The following is a 16,842-nucleotide window of genomic DNA, read 5'->3' on the forward strand; positions in this document are numbered from 1 at the left end:
CAAGCGAAGTGATGCCGCGAACTCTTTCTTATCATCCAGAGGAGTTGATAATAGGAGAATTGCAATCAGGAGTTCGGACGAGACGTCAAATTGACCAGCGCTTAACATGTTTTTATTCTACAGTAGCACCTTTACAAACTGAATTTTCATTAAGTTGTTTTATCTCGCAGGTTGAACCGCGGACTTACAAAGAGGCGCTTACTGAAGACTCTTGGGTCATAGCGATGCAAGAAGAATTAAGTCAGTTTGAGAAGTTAGGTGTGTGGAAGTTGGTTGATTTACCGGTTGGTCAAAGAAAAATCAATACAAAATGGGTTTTCAAATGTAAGAGGGACGACAGAGGAGTGGTTGTAAGGAACAAAGCTCGACTCGTTGTTCAGGGCTTTAGTCAACAGGAGGGGATTGATTTTACCGAAGTCTATGCTCCTGTCGCACGACTAGAGGCTATCAGAATTTTCCTAGCATTTGCATCTTGGAAGAATTTCAAAGTATTTCAGTTAGATGTTAAATCAGCGTTTCTTTATGGGAAGGTCAAAGAGGAGGTTTATGTTGGTCAGCCGCCGGGCTTTACTGACCCAATCCACAAGAACAAAGTTTATCTGCTGGACAAAGCGTTGTACGGTTTACATCAGGCGCCGAGAGCCTGGTACGAGACTTTGTCTCAACATCTACTCGCTAACCAGTTCATACGTGGAAAAGTGGATGCCACTCTCTTCACTAAAGTCGTTGATGGTCATCTTCTGATAGTACAAATTTATGTAGACGATATTATTTTTGGGTCGACGAATGAGAAATTATGCAAAGATTTCGAACAGGTGATGAAGCAGAAATTTGAAATGTCTTCAATGGGGGAGATGAAATTCTTTCTGGGTCTACAAGTTGAACAACTTCCTGAAGGGATTTTCATTCATCAAACGAAGTACGTGCATGTTATTCTGGAGAAATTTGGAATGTCAAGTTCTACTCCAGCTACTACCCCACTTGCGACAAATCATGGTATTCACCCAGATCTCACCGGAGACAGGGTTGATGAGACACTTTATCGATCCATGATAGGTTCTTTGATGTACCTAACTGCTTCACGTCCTGACATCATGTACCCAACGTGCCTCGCAGCAAGATTTCAGTCTAACCCGAGAGAATCGCACATGATTATTGTGAAGAGGATTTTACGTTATTTGAAAGGCACACCCACATTGGGGTTGTGGTATCCTCGCAAAGGCGATTTTACACTCGAAGGGTTTTCCGATTCAGATTTCGGATGCTGCAAAGTTAATGCGAAATCAACAACTGCAGGATGCCAGTTTTTTGGACCAAGATTGGTTACTTGGCAGTGTAAGAAACAAACATCTGTGGCGCTATCTACATGTGAAGCAGAGTATGTTTCTGCTAGCAGTTGCTGCTCTCAGATCCTGTGGATACAGCAACAAATGCGCGACTATGGTTTGCAGTTTCTTAACACACCTCTGTTTGTTGATAATGAGGCCGCGATTAATATAACTAAAAATCCAGTACATCACGCTAAAACTAAACATATTGAGATTCGTCATCACTTTATTCGCGATTGCTTCGAGAAAAAGTTGATACGAATTGAGAAAATCCACACTGACGAACAAAAAGCTGATTTGCATACCAAAGCTTTTGATAAAAATCGCTTTCAATATTTGTTAAAACTTAATGGTATGAAATTGCTTTCGGTGTCGGATGGGGTTGTGAGCGTTGATGAGAGTACTGTTGCGGATGAAGATGAGAAACAATCTGCGATGGTTTGTCGATTTTTTACTTGTTTTGGTATTTAGGGGGAGATAGATAGTTGTACATATTTTATTTTCAGAAAAATACAAAAACAGTAAAAAATGCAAAAATCCAAAAACATGATAAAATTGAAAAAGAGCTTGTGTATATAGGGAAAATGATAGTACATCAGCTAGACAATTACAGTATGCTAAAGATTTGGAAAGATAAAATGAGTTAAACAGTCTCACTAATGATGTGTCGATAGGTTTTTGTACATTTAGTAGATTTATTCGGGATATAAACCTAAAATTTCAAACTGGTGAAATTCGTGGGGAACACTACTTGGATATATAGGTAACCCCTGAAATCTCGTTTGAAAGGTCTCGTATTCTGATATACTAGGCGATTATACTCTATGATGTCTGGGGTATTATTCCGGGACTTCTGCTGAACGATGGTTCTGACCTAGTCCCTGGCTAATACTTTCACCCAAATGCTTGAAACATAGCATTATAGCCCTCAGCTGATTAGACAATAAAATTGATAATCAGTTGTTGTAGCTAAAAGATTCTCTAAAGGGAACACATTGCAAAGTCGAAGCTGATATCTCTCTGCTGAACGGAAGTTCTGACCTGAGATCCCTCAGTTCTCGCATACCCCTAATTTATGTACAGACATCATTGTAGTATCTTTGCCTGTAAGACTGAATATTGGGATTCTGGATACGGGAGTATATTCAAGAGGTGGGACACATGAATCGATCTATGTTCTTAAAACACTTAAACAGTATCCTGAATAGATTGAAGTTTGTATGAAAATTTAAGATGGATCAGTATATCGACAATCGAGGTGAATTGTTTAAATCTGAGTATGTAATATAGCTTAACGGTACTTGTAATTGGTCTGAAAAGCTGATATGATTCCCTGACACGCTCGCCAAAAACAAATTTGTATATAGTTTATTTTCTGCAATTTAAGTTTCCTGTTATTTCATTTTTTAGTTTAGATCAGCCTAAAATCCAAAAAGATTTTATTTCTGCTTTATTTTAGACAAACCAGAGTGGAAAGTTAATTGTCGGATTCTAGCAAAATGAAGCAGATGCAGGAGATTCTGAGCTGAATATCGAGGAGAGCTTACATTGTTGGAAAATGTTTTGTTTTCAAAGTTTTAAACAAGTTCATTAAGTTGATACTTGTTAGTTTTTTTTTTTTTTTAGAAAATTGGAAAATTGTTTTACTAAATCAGTTTGTTTCGTCAAAAGATCAACCAGGGTCATTAAATTGGACTTGGTAGATTAATCTAGTATTCAGGGTCATTAATTTGAACTTGAAAACTTGAGTGGATTTTTAAAACTGATTGAAGTTGTGTTTATTGTTTGATAAGATAGAATGTAATGTTATCGATTAAGTAACAGGTTTGGACGATATTTCCCAACGGAGGCAAATTGCAAAAGCTTGATCCAGATATCTCAAGATTCCAGTATAATGAGAGGGGGAGTCAGTGAGAGGGGGAGTTTGGATTAACAGCTATTGGGAAGTTGGTAGATAAAGCTAGAAGTCAGTCTGAGAACCTGTGAAGAATGCTTAAAGACAGACAGAGTTGGTAAAAAGACAAAGACTAAAGACTACGGATCTGAAGATGCTAAAAAGACTACGTCAACATCCAAGGGGGAGTCTGTTGATGCACAGAATGTCTGTTGACTGCGTCTACAAGAAAGTCTGAAGTCAAGATTGGTCTAAAGGGGTCAAAGTGTAAATATTGAGTAATATAGACTTAGGATCGCTTATTTGTCATTGATGTATTGAGAACCGCTTTTATGTCATTAGATTTAGGCTGGAACCGCTTTTAGGACATTTAGGTAGGATCGCTTATGTGACAAGGTGCTGGATCGCTTATTGGACTGTCACATAAGCGACCCATGTTCACTATAAATAGGGTGGAGCGGTTCTTCATTTGTAACGGTGTATGTATGTGCTGAGGTGCCGAAACTCTGCTAAAATTTTATCAGAAAGCAATACAAACACAAGGAATTGAAAGGATTAGCTGTTGTTACTTTACTTACGTTGATTCCGCCTTCGTATGTAAAGATGAACTACTTCGACTGACTTTTCGGGTCATAGAACGGTCCAACAGCTTCTGGTATACACAAAAACGAAATTTTATTTTCCTTAACTAAATTACTTATCCACTTTGGCTTCTCCACACCCCTAATTCCTTTTATATTTACCGCCAAATAATTCATGGTCCACTATTAGACTCCAATTCCTCCCTCACCGCTCTTAACACATCTTGTCTACTTTTTGAAACCCTTATACCAATCTTCTTACCTATCATTATCGTGGCCTCTGTCTCCTCATGCATGTCCGTAGTTGATTCTTTATTTAAATCAAAGGTTAAGTCTATTGTATCCAGAACATCATCATTCATTGACTGCCCAACAGCTAATGCACCCCCATCGGTTATGATCCTCTTATTTACTGAGCTTCCTTGTCTGGTAAACGTGAATGACGTGCACCTTTTTTCCTTTTATTCACATCCTGCGTTTTACCCCAAATTTTTTCGTTTAAATTGAATGGATCATCATCCAGCCCATCTTCATTCCCTGTTTTGCTAGAATTGGGCCTATTCCCCTTAATCAGCCCATCACTACCTGTTTCAGGCCCACTTCCTACATCGCCATTATTTTCCTTAGGTCCGGACTGAAAAGTGAATGGTCCATTGTCCCCACCTGTACTTACATTAAAATCAAATCCTTTATTTTGTCTCGATACTTTGTGTTTCCTGCGGCGTTTCTCTTCCCAAACATTCTGCGAATATTTCTCTCAAGTTCCCACAAAAACCAGTTGCGTTTCCTCGTTTCCCGTTGTCCCTACCTGACATGCTACTTTCCTGTCCATTCGGCTTCCCTGATTTCTCTGCACCAGTTGTCGGAACTTTATTCTCACCGCTGTTGTTATGTGGTTCCACCTCAATGACCTCATCTTCTTCTTCGCTGTCTACCTGTGTCAGTATTTGTTCCTCCTCCTCCTCATTTGTTGAAGAATTGTCGTCCGGAGTGTTAATGAAAACGGTGTCGTCTTCAACAAACTTTGGTGCCCAGTTGCCTGACACCTCTGATAACCAACACTTGAACACAGAAGATTTGTGCCTCATTACGATATCGGTGTTAATAACTTGCCCTGATTTTACTATTACACCAATATGGGCCCTTGTCAGATTACTATCTTCTGTACTAACATCAGCCTCTTTGATCACCCTACCCAATCTCTCCCCGACCCTGTTGAATGTATCCTTATTCCTTAGACTAATCGGGATCCCACATACACTAACCCATGCCAATCTCTCATACCAATTCTTATCGTTCTTCCAATTTTTAATATCCGTGAAGTGTTCCTCACACTTTTGCCTATAAGTAGTCCGGATTTCATCGGTAACCATTTGCGATCCCAACGTAACCAGAATCCTCATTCCACCTGCATATCTTACCTCCATTGTATGTGAACATACCTTACTTAGTAGAATTTTTGACCTGTACATTGCTTCCATAGATTTCGCCTCCATACTAATCGTTCTCTTGCTCCATTCTTATGTTTTTTCTTCATAGTTACCCGGCAGAACCAATATTTCCCCCCATGTCTTCTCCCTGTTTCCTCTCAACGCATCCATGTATGACTTTCCTCCTCCTACCTAGCCTTGAGCTCCATCTTGTATACTTCCTTCCTGTAACACCCCGCGTTTCGAAAGTCAAAGTCAAAGTCAAGATTGAAGTCAAAGGAAGAAAAGATTGCTAATTGCGATTTGTCACTCCTTGCTTAACTACTGTTTTGACTTCTTTGACTTATAATCGAATCTTTATCTTGATCGCTTTAGTTGCATTACGTGGAGTATTTGTTAATAATCGAGGTTAATCGATGTTTATCGCATGCTTTATCGCCTTATCGCTTATCGCATCGCAATCGCATTCGCAACTCGAATTATGCGTTCTGGATATTGTTTTACGTATGAGTGCTATTTATGTGTTACTTGTGCATGTTTAATTATGTTTATGCTTGTGGTGATTAATCGAAACGCAATCGCAACTCTATCGCAATCGAATCGCAAACGCTAAACGCCAGTAAATTATGAAGATTGTATGTTAGATATAGTATTTGTGTATTTATCATTAGTCTATCGCATCGCTCATTCAAAACGCATCGCAACACTCAAAACGCGAATCGAAACGACAGAACTCAACACGCCGGACACCAGGATTGAGTGGCCAACCGATCGAGTGGCCATCCAATTGGACTGCCAACCGATCAGTGACCTATTCGACACTTTGGCACCTTTCCTCTTTTGGAAACCCTATAAATACCCACCTGTCACATCATTTGTGATGTGACAGCTCCTCCACTCGACCAGCTCGCTCAAGCACTCATTTCTCTCGATTTCTCACGATTCTTGTAAGTTTTCAACCTAAATCTGGTACTTCTATGATCTACACACACTTCTTCATCTTTTTCACCTTTGAATCTTAACTTTTAACCGTGAAATCAACGGATTTGAGGTGTTCTAGGATGATGTCATCATGGGGTTCTTATGAACTTCAAGTTATGGCTTCATTCCACCAAGAACAACTAAGATCTGGACAATTTCCACATGAATGAACAAAGATCTTGCATAGATCTGAACATATTCAAGGTTAAAGGGATTGAAAGATGGTTTTTCAACTTTCTTTCAACTCTTTTACACTCAATGCACTCCTTCTTAGTGATGTGGTGGTTCAAGATCTGGTTTCTATCAAAGAAACAATTGATTTCGGGTTAAACATGAACCATCGTCACGAACCTGTGAACTAATCGGATGTAACATCCGTCAAATTGGGTTCCTAAAATTCGACCCGTTGTGAAATTTTGGATTCTAATCCTTGAAACTCGGGATTTTTTTTCGAAATAAATAATCGTTGAAAGGCCTTATCATTATTTATTTTAATTGTTTAATTAATTAAATTAATCAACTTTTAAATTAAAAGCTTTACTTTTATAAATTAATCTAGTTAATTTTAATGAGATTTTCAAGTAATACAAAGTTGAACAAAGTTAGTTGTATATAGTTGTGGGGTGCTCATTGTAACTTTCTAAAACTTCACAAAATAATAATAAAATAAAGTAAAAAAAAAAAGAAGAAAAGGAATCACGCAGAATGTTAATATCGTAAACAAACACTTTTATAGCCATCGCTGATTGTTCGGAAATTACAATCGGTTACGCGTTCCGAATTCTTAGCTCAATCAAGAACATGATTGTCATTCATTACCACGTTTCAGTTACAAATCATTTCCATACCTTACGAGAACTTCAAACGCTATAAATATCGAGACTCTCATCACCGATTTTAACCCCACTTGAACCATCCTCTAACTCATACTATCTCTGTTCAATAACTCACCACCGGAGACAACGTCGACGGTAACCGGCATCACGACGGAAGTTCACCGGAGAAGAAAGCTCAAGCCAAAACTTACGGATCTTCGTTTCGATGATACGAACACGTCGGGACTCGAGATTCACGTCGGAGTCTAACTCGTTCTTGGGCATCCTCGTTCTTGTTCGGTTTCAAAAGAAGAACACGTCGGAGACGATCGGGGTCACGACAAAGCCACGATACGTTCCGGTATAAATTCTTGTTCTCTTTTTGTTCTTCGTTTTATTCAGTTGATTCACATCACATTCCTTTCCCATTTACAACCTTACAGAACAAGTGAAAGAAAAGATTACATGCATCGTTTTCTTTTGATGATGAAGATGAATTATTCTAATAAGTTTACATAAAATAACAATTGAAACTTTGAGTTTTATTATCAAACTGTACGTACGTATCACTTTTTCTTAAAGAAGATGGTAAACACTTCTATATATGGTCATAACCATTATCTATGAGTTAAAGGGAATAGAAATCAAAATTTTTCAATATTTATGGTTCTGTGTATATGAAGGTAACCAAAACAAAAAGAAAAGAGATACAAGATGAAACAGTTCGATTATATATTGTCTAAAACGAAGAAGATGACTTATTTACTGTTAATGAAAATGCTAGTCATAGCCTTTTTATTTTCTCATGCAACATAACTAATTATATAATATTTTTTATAGTAATTAAAAGTAATTCCGTTTCTTTCTATTCAAATGAGTTACAGTTTATCTATTTATATTTTTTTGTATTATTTTATCCATTTTTTTATAATAAAAACAATTTAAATCAGTGTTTCACCTTTAATTTCCTTCCTTTTCATTAATAATTCACAATATTAACACTTTAATTTATTTTCTTTTATTTTCATTCCCCTTTGTAATAAAGCTATAAAAAAATTCAATAATAACATAAGTAATTAACCATTTATTTCTTTTACTCTTTCTACAACATTAAAAGTTATTAATGAGGTGAATAATAATAGCTACAATATTGAGAATGTTATTTAACCTATATTTATTAACTAGATCATTATGTGATATTGGAAAATATAGGATAACCTCTCTTGTTCGTCCTCTTGGAATTCTCCATTCTTACTCGTGCGTTACTTACAAGAAATCGCAACGCAACCACTGTGAGTATACTCGATCCCATTTTCCATTTTAACACTTTTGGGTGCAATATGTATTCTATATCAATCACATTATTCACTTCAAATAGCTTTATGCACACTCTATCCAATTGCACGTGATACATTTTATTCATGTTATACATGTTATGCTATTGTAAACTCTCATGACTATGTGTTCATTAACTTTGCAAGCCTCCCTAACAATGGTAGCGCTATAGGTTGAGAAACGCCCCTCCCGTTATTCTCGCGGGTATTGTTAGGTTAATCTATGTTAAAACCTCCCGTTATTCTTTGGGATTGGCACGATAATTGCGTTAAACTTTGGTTTGGACACAAAGAGTAACATCGTTTCGAGTACATACTGTTAATATGAAATCATGTTATTCATGTTGGATATGAGCAACTTCAAACTTTTTATTATATTATGTATCAAACTTGTATACTCGCCAACATGTTTTTGTTGATTTTTTAACACATATTGCAGGTTGATTGATCAATATTCAAGAAAACAAGCTAGGATGGTATTAGAAACCCATTTTAGCAATTAGTTAATGTTTGGATTTATGTTTGAATATTTGAGACTTTGTACTACTTTTCTAGTTTTAATAAAATGATTTAACTCATATTGTCACAATTAGTGTTATGTTGTTTTGAGCAATTTGTTCGTCTCATCCCGATGTTTCCGCCATCGGTTGGGGTGTGACATCGGACTTGGGTGATTCCTGTTCGATCGGATTACTTGGGTCATGATGGGGTTTCTGTTGTTTAGCACGTTGTCATATCGTCTCGAGCAACAGCAGAACTTGACGAGTTCTCAAGTTAGCAACAGGATCAGATCGCGGGACTGACTGCCGTCCATTCGGATTGCCATCCGATCGAACCGCAATCCGATCGGATTACACTCAAGGATTTCAACACTTAACAATTTTCAACATGTTCAACGTATAGTCAGTTCTAACGGATTGCCACCCGATCGGTAGACTGTCCAATTGGATAATAATCGTGTTGTTAACTTGTTCTCTGAGAAATACCTCGTCGAGCGGATCGCCATCCGATCGAACCGCCGTTTGATCGAACGGCCTGAAAGGTAGAGATACTTCTCTGTTTTCAAAATGCTACAACGGAAACTTTAAAAGGAAAGCCATCATACACAAACAAATCCTTGCCAAACGAATGTCAATCCGACCGAATGGCCATCCGATCGGATGACCATCCGAACGGATTGACATCCGATCGAATGACCATCCGATCGGATTGCCATCCGACACTTGGTCCTTTGCACCGTTTTACACGCGGTTCTTCGCTTATGCTATCGTTAACTGTTTAGGCTAATCTTTATCAGCGCTCCCTTCAATCCAAGAGGGTGTTTACTTTGTAAATACAATCTGTGAGTATACTCGATCCCTTTTTGCTTTACGTATTTTTGGGTGTTACATACGTTACTTATTCTAAATCACAATCGACACACAATGTAAACACTATTTATACGCTAACCGCTATTACATGCTACATGTTGTTCGATGAATGCTTGTTTGTTATGTTAACACAGTGATTGTTGCCTGACACCTTAGCAACGATAGTACTATAGTTTGGACTCAGCACCTGTCGTGGACAGGGGTTGTTAAGGGCTTTACTACAACTTGCAGTCACGTCTGTACATATTTCTCTGTCGATAACCTACTTGCCTTCACTTTATACATGTTACATGCTGGTTATATGTAAAAGATTTCGAACTCTATTATATCTATTAAACTTGTATGCTCACCTTTACACTATGTGTATTGACCTCTATTTTAATGTATGTGACAGGTGTTTGAATGCTTTGGATGCTTGCTTGCTTATCGTGGAATCAAGTAGGATCGAGAGTCTAGAAACAAAGACAATTTACCTTATTTTTATTTTAAATCTGAGTTGTCGGAACATGTTATTTGACTATGAGATATCGTTGTCTATAATAATTTACTTGCTTAATAGGTTATGGTATGGGACATAATATTAACTATTCGGTAAAGTAGATGTTATGGAATTTCTCTTGGTCAATCTGTTTCGCTCAGTGCCACGTCCCGATGTTTCCGCCATCGGTTGGGGTGTGACAGATTGGTATCAGAGCCATAACTATAGGGAATTAGGCAAGACTCGACCTAGTCCGGGCCGATGTCTTAGAAACTACCTAGTCTATAGTCTAAGTACTAACTGACCGCCTTGTGCGAGCCCGTTAGGGGTTCCGTACAAGCTTATTGCTATTTCTCGATCGACTCGCACTCACGATATACTATCGCCCTGCTTTTCCTAAGGCAGTCACACTGCACTATTTTCAAAATAAACAAGGTGATTGGATCGAGATTAGGGGTGAAAACCGCAAACTCTAGACTAAATCGCCTGTTCGACCCGCATTTTTATCTACAAACAAGGGAAATTTGCATTGAACCAGGAGTGAAATCCATACTTTAACGCATAATTCCTCTCTATTTTATCAAAACAGGAACGAAGTTTTTAAGTCAAGGGTGAAACCCGAACCTTGACGACTGGTTCCGTGCTCTGTTTTGGATTTACAAAACTCTCACCAAAGTCTCGACAGACTCCAACGACTTGAAGACATACCGTAACCGGAGGGATGCATGCCGTTCGCCCAAATCGAAGCGAGAGTATAGTCTCGAAAGCCAAAGTGTGTACTAAAAGTCCTTGTGAATAGTCGAACCACTTTGGGTAGTCAACGTCTATCACGCCTTGGACAATCTATTTTTGATTTCAAGCTCGCAATCGCTGATTTTATGTGTTTTTTATTCTAAGCTCACAACTGCCGACTCTGATATTTGTCGTTTTATGTGGACTTTACGTGTTTTATGTGATTTGTTAGCGTTTTGAGATACTGATGGTTTCGATCTAACGCTTTTGCTTCGCACAACAAGCACAACTCGCCACGCACCGTTAACAAATCGCTACTACTTGTGGAGAATCGCATGCTATGTTACTCGCTTATGCTATGCTACCCGATGTGTACTCGCTGATCGCAATCGCTAATTTCGAACACGTGAACTTTGAATGATAGGTTTCTGTGTTCTGACTGCCTCATGTGCTTCTGTGTCTTACGTGCCTACGTGCTCCTACGTGCTTATGTGTTCTGTGATTATGTGCTTATGTGATTATGTGCTTATGTGTTTGTATGGTTGATGTGTTCCTGAGCTTTAGTAAGTAGTATGTGTGAGGAGAGATTCGATTATATAGCGTCTGAATCCTATGGCGATGTCTGTTGCAGACAATGTCATCATCTCATCTGGAACGCGCTTTTCCTGAACAGCTCGCCGCAATCACGATAACAAACGTATCGCCACCTTCTTCGCTAAGCAAATGGCGAAGGTTATCCCCCAGATTGTTAGCGAGCTAAATGAAAACGCCAGCAAGTCTTCTGAAGAGTCCAAGACTGATTCGCCAAAGTCTGCTTTTAGCTTCAAGCAGTTCAAAGCTTGCGGCCCGAAAGAATTTACCGGCGAAGATGGGCCTACGGCCATGTTCCAATGGTTTGATTCGATCGAAGTCACCCTGCGCCAGAGTGGCTGTCCTGATGATCTTCGCACTCTTAACGCCACCGGCGTCTTCCAATCCCGAGCTCTAGATTGGTGGACGGCCGAGAGAAACAAACGCGGAAATGATGCAGCTTACAGCTTGACGTGCGATGAGTTGAAGGACGTTATGATGCAAGAGTTCTGCCCTACCCACGAGCGCCAAAAGTTGGAGGACAAATTCTGGCATATCAAGCAGAAGGATGGTGACAATGCTGCCTTGACTGCTCACTTTAAGCAGCTAAGCATAATATGTCCAGACCAAGTTCAGACTCCCGAGATCACCATCAAGAAGCATATACGTGCTCTTCTGGATTGCGTGGCTAATTTTGTTCAAGCTGCAAAGACAACAACAATTGAGGAAACTTATCTGCTCGCCACGGAGATCAACGACAAGCGAGTCAAGTTTGGCTACTGGGATAAAGCCTCCAAGAATCTGCACCAAGCTACCACTACCGCAACTGCTGAAACCGCCGCCGCTCCACAGTCTTCAAAGGCCTCTCGTCGCAAGAGAAAGAACAACAACATTAGCAAAAATTGCGCTGTCACAGCTGCCGCTCCACTCCAAGCAGTACCTGCCCCACCGCAGCCTCAACACCGCCAAGTAGCGGCACCAGTTACCAACGCACCGCCGGCCAAGCGTGCGTACACTGGTCCTCACATGGCTTGCCCTACTTGTACTTATCACCACCCAGTGGGAATCACCTGCAGATACTGTGTGCATTGCAACATGTACGGCCATTTCACTGCCAACTGTCGTACAGGTCCACGTTAAGCTCCAGCTCCAGCTCAAGGCCAAGCTCCTGCTCAACAAGCTCTACTTCCTGCTCCTCAAGGCCAACCAGCGGCTCCTGCACCCGTGATCCACGCTAGAGCTTGCTTTACGTGTGGTGATCCCAACCACTTCGCAAACATGTGCCCAAATCGAGTTGTGAAGCAAGAGCCACAACAGCAGCAGCCCCAGTAGCAGCCTCAGCAACAGGCAGCTCGCGCTCGAACCTTCAACATCAATGTGCGCCAGGCTCAGGCTGACAACAATGTGGTTAATGGTACGTTCCTCGTGAATGATATTTATGCTTCGTGTTTATTTGATACCGGAGCTGATAACTGTTTTGTATCGTTTGAATTCGAAAAGCTCCTTAATCGTAAGCGCGCCCATCTCCCCTCGACGTTCGATGTTGAAGTTGCCACCGGAAGAACCGTCGCTGTTAATTCTGTTCTTCGTGATTGTACTCTTGAACTCAACAATCACATCTTTCCTATCGACCTTATTCCGATGCAACTTGGTAGTTTTGACGTCATAGTAGGCATGGACTTTCTTCGCGAAAACCATGCTGAAGTTGTTTGCTTCGATAAGATGATTCGTTTCTCACTCGCGAATGGTGATCAACTTTGTGTTTATGGTGAAACTCCTTCGAAATGTCTCAAACTCATGTCGTGGGTCCAAGCTAGCAAGTATCTCTGCAAGGAATACAGAGCTTTCTTGGCTAACATTTTAGTAGCGGAGAAGGAAAAGAAAGGTAAGGAAATAGACAAGGTGCTTGTAGTTCGTGATTTTCCTAACGTTTTCCCCGATGATCTTCTTGGATTGCCTCCGAGTTGTGATATCGACTTTCGTATCGACCTCATTCCTAGAGCCAACCCTGTTGCTAGAGCTCCTTATCGACTCGCTCAGTCCGAAATGCGCGAACTCTCGAGTCAGCTCCAGGAATTGCTTGATAAAGGCTTCATTCGCCCTAGCACCTCTCCTTGGGGCGCACCAGTCCTTTTCGTCAAAAAGAAGGATGGGTCGTTCCGGATGTGCATCGACTATAGGGAGTTGAATAAGCTAACAATCAAGAATCGCTATCCCCTGCCTCGAATCAATGATTTGTTTGACCAGCTGCAAGGTGCTACATGTTTCTCCAAGATTGATCTACGCTCGGGCTATCACCAACTACGAATTCAAGAGGAGGATATACCCAAAACCACTTTTCGCACTCGATATGGCCACTATGAGTTCGTTGTTATGCCTTTTGGTCTAACCAACTCACCTGCGGTTTTCATGGATCTGATGAATCGCGTTTGTAAACCATTTCTTGACCGCTTCGTCATCATGTTCATCGATGATATCCCGATCTATTCCAAGTCGAAAACCTAACACGCGCAATATCTACGTTTGGTTCTCGAGCTACTCCAAGGGAATCGTCTCTATGCCAAGTTCTCCAAGTGTGAATTTTGGCTAGAGGAGGTTCAATTCCTCGTTCATATTATCAATAGTCAAGGTATTCACGTTGACCCCGTGAAGATCAAAGCTATTAAGAGTTAGGTTACACCTAAGAACCCGTCTAAAGTCCGTTCTTTTCTCGGACTAGCGGGCTATTATCACCGATTTATTGAAGGATTCTCTAAAATCGCCATACCGCTTACCTCTCTCACCAATAAAGACAAGCTTTTTGTTTGGGGAACTAAACAAAAGACTGCCTTTCAAACCCTCAAGCATATGCTCTGCAATGCTCCCGTCCTTGCTTTACCTGACAGAAACGATGATTTTATTGTTTATTGTGATGCCTCAAACCTTGGTCTTGGTTGTGTTCTCATGCAACGAGACAAGGTTAACGCTTACGTGTCTCGTCAGCTCAAGATCCACGAGAAGAACTACACAACCCACGATCTCGAGCTAGGTGCAGTTGTTTTTGCATTGAAGATTTGGCGACACTACCTTTATGGTACCAAGTGTACGATCTTCACAGATCATAAGAGCCTGCAACACATCCTCAGCCAAAAGGAACTGAATATGCGCCAACGCCGATGGGTGGAACTTCTCAACGATTACGACTACGAGATACGTTATCATCCTGGCAAAGCAAATGTCGTTGCCGACGCTTTAAGCCGACGAAGCTATTTGCATAGCGCTCGTAATATCCAAGCCTAGCATAATCTCGAAGCTCTTATCCGTGAAGCCCAATATGCTTGTTTCACTGAACGAACTTTGAAGAAGGAAAGGATTCTCAACGATGGAGCCCAGCTAGTGAATATGTCGAATGGGATATTCCATTATCTGGATCGGATTTGGATTCCCAAGCGCATCGACTTACAACAAATTCAGATGGACGAAGCACACAAGTCTCGATATTATATTCATCCCAGTGCCGATAAAATGTACCAGGACCTTCGCTACAAGTACTGGTGGCCGGGCATGAAGAAAGATATCGCTTTCTACGTTTCGAAGTGCCTGACTCGCTTAAAAGTCAAGGCCAAGCACTAAAGACCCTCTGGCTTACACGTCCAACCCGAGATCCCCATGTGGAAATGGGAGAGTATAGCTATGGACTTCATAACGAAACTTCCACGCACGCCATCAAGTCACGACAGCATCTGGGTTGTCGTTGACCGTTTGACTAAATGTGCTCATTTTCTGCCAATACGAGAAGACTACAAGGTAGAAAAATTAGCCCGAATCTACACCGACGAGATCATATGTCAACATGGGACGCCTCGCGACATCATCTCTGACCGCGATGGTCGGTTTACCTCGCGTCTTTGGGAAACGTTTCAATATGCTCTCGATACTACGCTTAATCTTAGTACCGCTTTCCATCCCCAAAACGACGGTCAGACTGAAAGAACGATTCGCACCCTTGAAGACATGCTCCGTACGTGTGTCATAGATTTCGGTGGTAATTGGGACGCATAATTACCTTTAGTAGAATTCTCGTACAATAACAGTTATCATTCCAGCATTCAAATGGCACCTTTTGAGGCATTGTATGGAAAGAAAATGTCAATCGCCTATTGTATGGCACGAGATCGGAGACTCGCAAATAACCGGTCCTGAGCTATTGCAAGAAACGACTGACAAAATCCTCCAAATTCAAGACAATCTACTGAAAGCTCGGAGCCGTCAGAAAAGTTACGCCGATAGTCGTCGCAAGCCCCTTGAATTTGATGTTGGCGACCACGTACTCCTAAAGGTTTCACCTTGGAAGGGTGTGGTCAGATTCGGCAAGAAAGGAAAGCTCGAGCCTCGATATGTTGGACCCTTTAAGATTCTGGAAAGGATCGGCAAAGTGGCTTACAGACTCGAACTACCGAAGGAACTTAGCATCGTCCACCCGACTTTCCATGTTTTGAACCTCAGAAAGTGTCTGGTTGAGGATGATTTACACGTTCCACTTGAGGATTTACAAGTGGACGAAACATTACACTTCGTGGAGAAGCCTGTCGAGATCATGGACCGACAAACCAAGCAGCTCAAGCGCCCACGCATTCCCATTGTGAAGGTTCGCTGGGAAGGCAAACGAGGCGCAGAGTTCACTTGGGAACTCGAAAGCGACATGAAGGCGAAGTACCCGCAGTTGTTTGTTACGGTTAAAGCCTAATTTCGGGACGAAATTCCCCAAGTAGGGGAGGCTGTAACACCCCGTGTTTTGAAAGTCAAAGTCAAAGTCAAGATTGAAGTCAAAGGAAAAAAAGATTGCTAATTGCGATCTGTCACTCCTTGCTTAACTACTGTTTTGACTTCTTTGACTTATAATTGAATCTTTATTTTGATCGCTTTAGTTGTATTATGTGGAGTATTTTTTAATAATCGAGGTTAATCAATGTTTATCGCATGCTTTATCGCCTTATCTCTTATCACATCGCAATCGCATTCACAACTCGAATTATGCGTTCTGGATATTGTTTTACGTATGTGTGCTATTTATGTGTTACTTGTGCATGTTTAATTATGTTTATGCTTGTGGTGATTAATCGAAATGCAATCGCAACTCTATCGCAATCGAATCGCAAACGCTAAACGCCAGTAAATTATGAAGATTGCATGTTAGATATAGTATTTGTGTATTTATCATTAGTCTATTGCATCGCTCGTTCAAAACGCATCGCAACACTCAACACACGACTCAAAATGACAGAAATCAATACGCCGGACACCAGGATCGAGTGGCCAACCGATCGCGTGGCCATCCGATCGAAGTACC

The 16,842-nt window shown here is 40.7% G+C and overlaps 1 long non-coding RNA gene across 1 annotated transcript; it reads left to right on the forward strand.

Annotated features, from left to right (window-relative positions):
* Positions 1-6,955: 6,955 nt before the first annotated feature.
* On the forward strand, positions 6,956-10,276 carry LOC110906583. Its single transcript, XR_004860833.1, has 3 exons — positions 6,956-7,390; positions 8,215-8,321; positions 10,128-10,276. It is a non-coding gene; the product is annotated as an uncharacterized LOC110906583 (long non-coding RNA).
* The last annotated feature ends 6,566 nt before the right edge of the window (positions 10,277-16,842 follow it).

The sequence above is a fragment of the Helianthus annuus genome, chromosome 6 (genome assembly GCF_002127325.2).
Source record: "Helianthus annuus cultivar XRQ/B chromosome 6, HanXRQr2.0-SUNRISE, whole genome shotgun sequence".
NCBI classification, from domain to species: domain Eukaryota; kingdom Viridiplantae; phylum Streptophyta; class Magnoliopsida; order Asterales; family Asteraceae; genus Helianthus; species Helianthus annuus.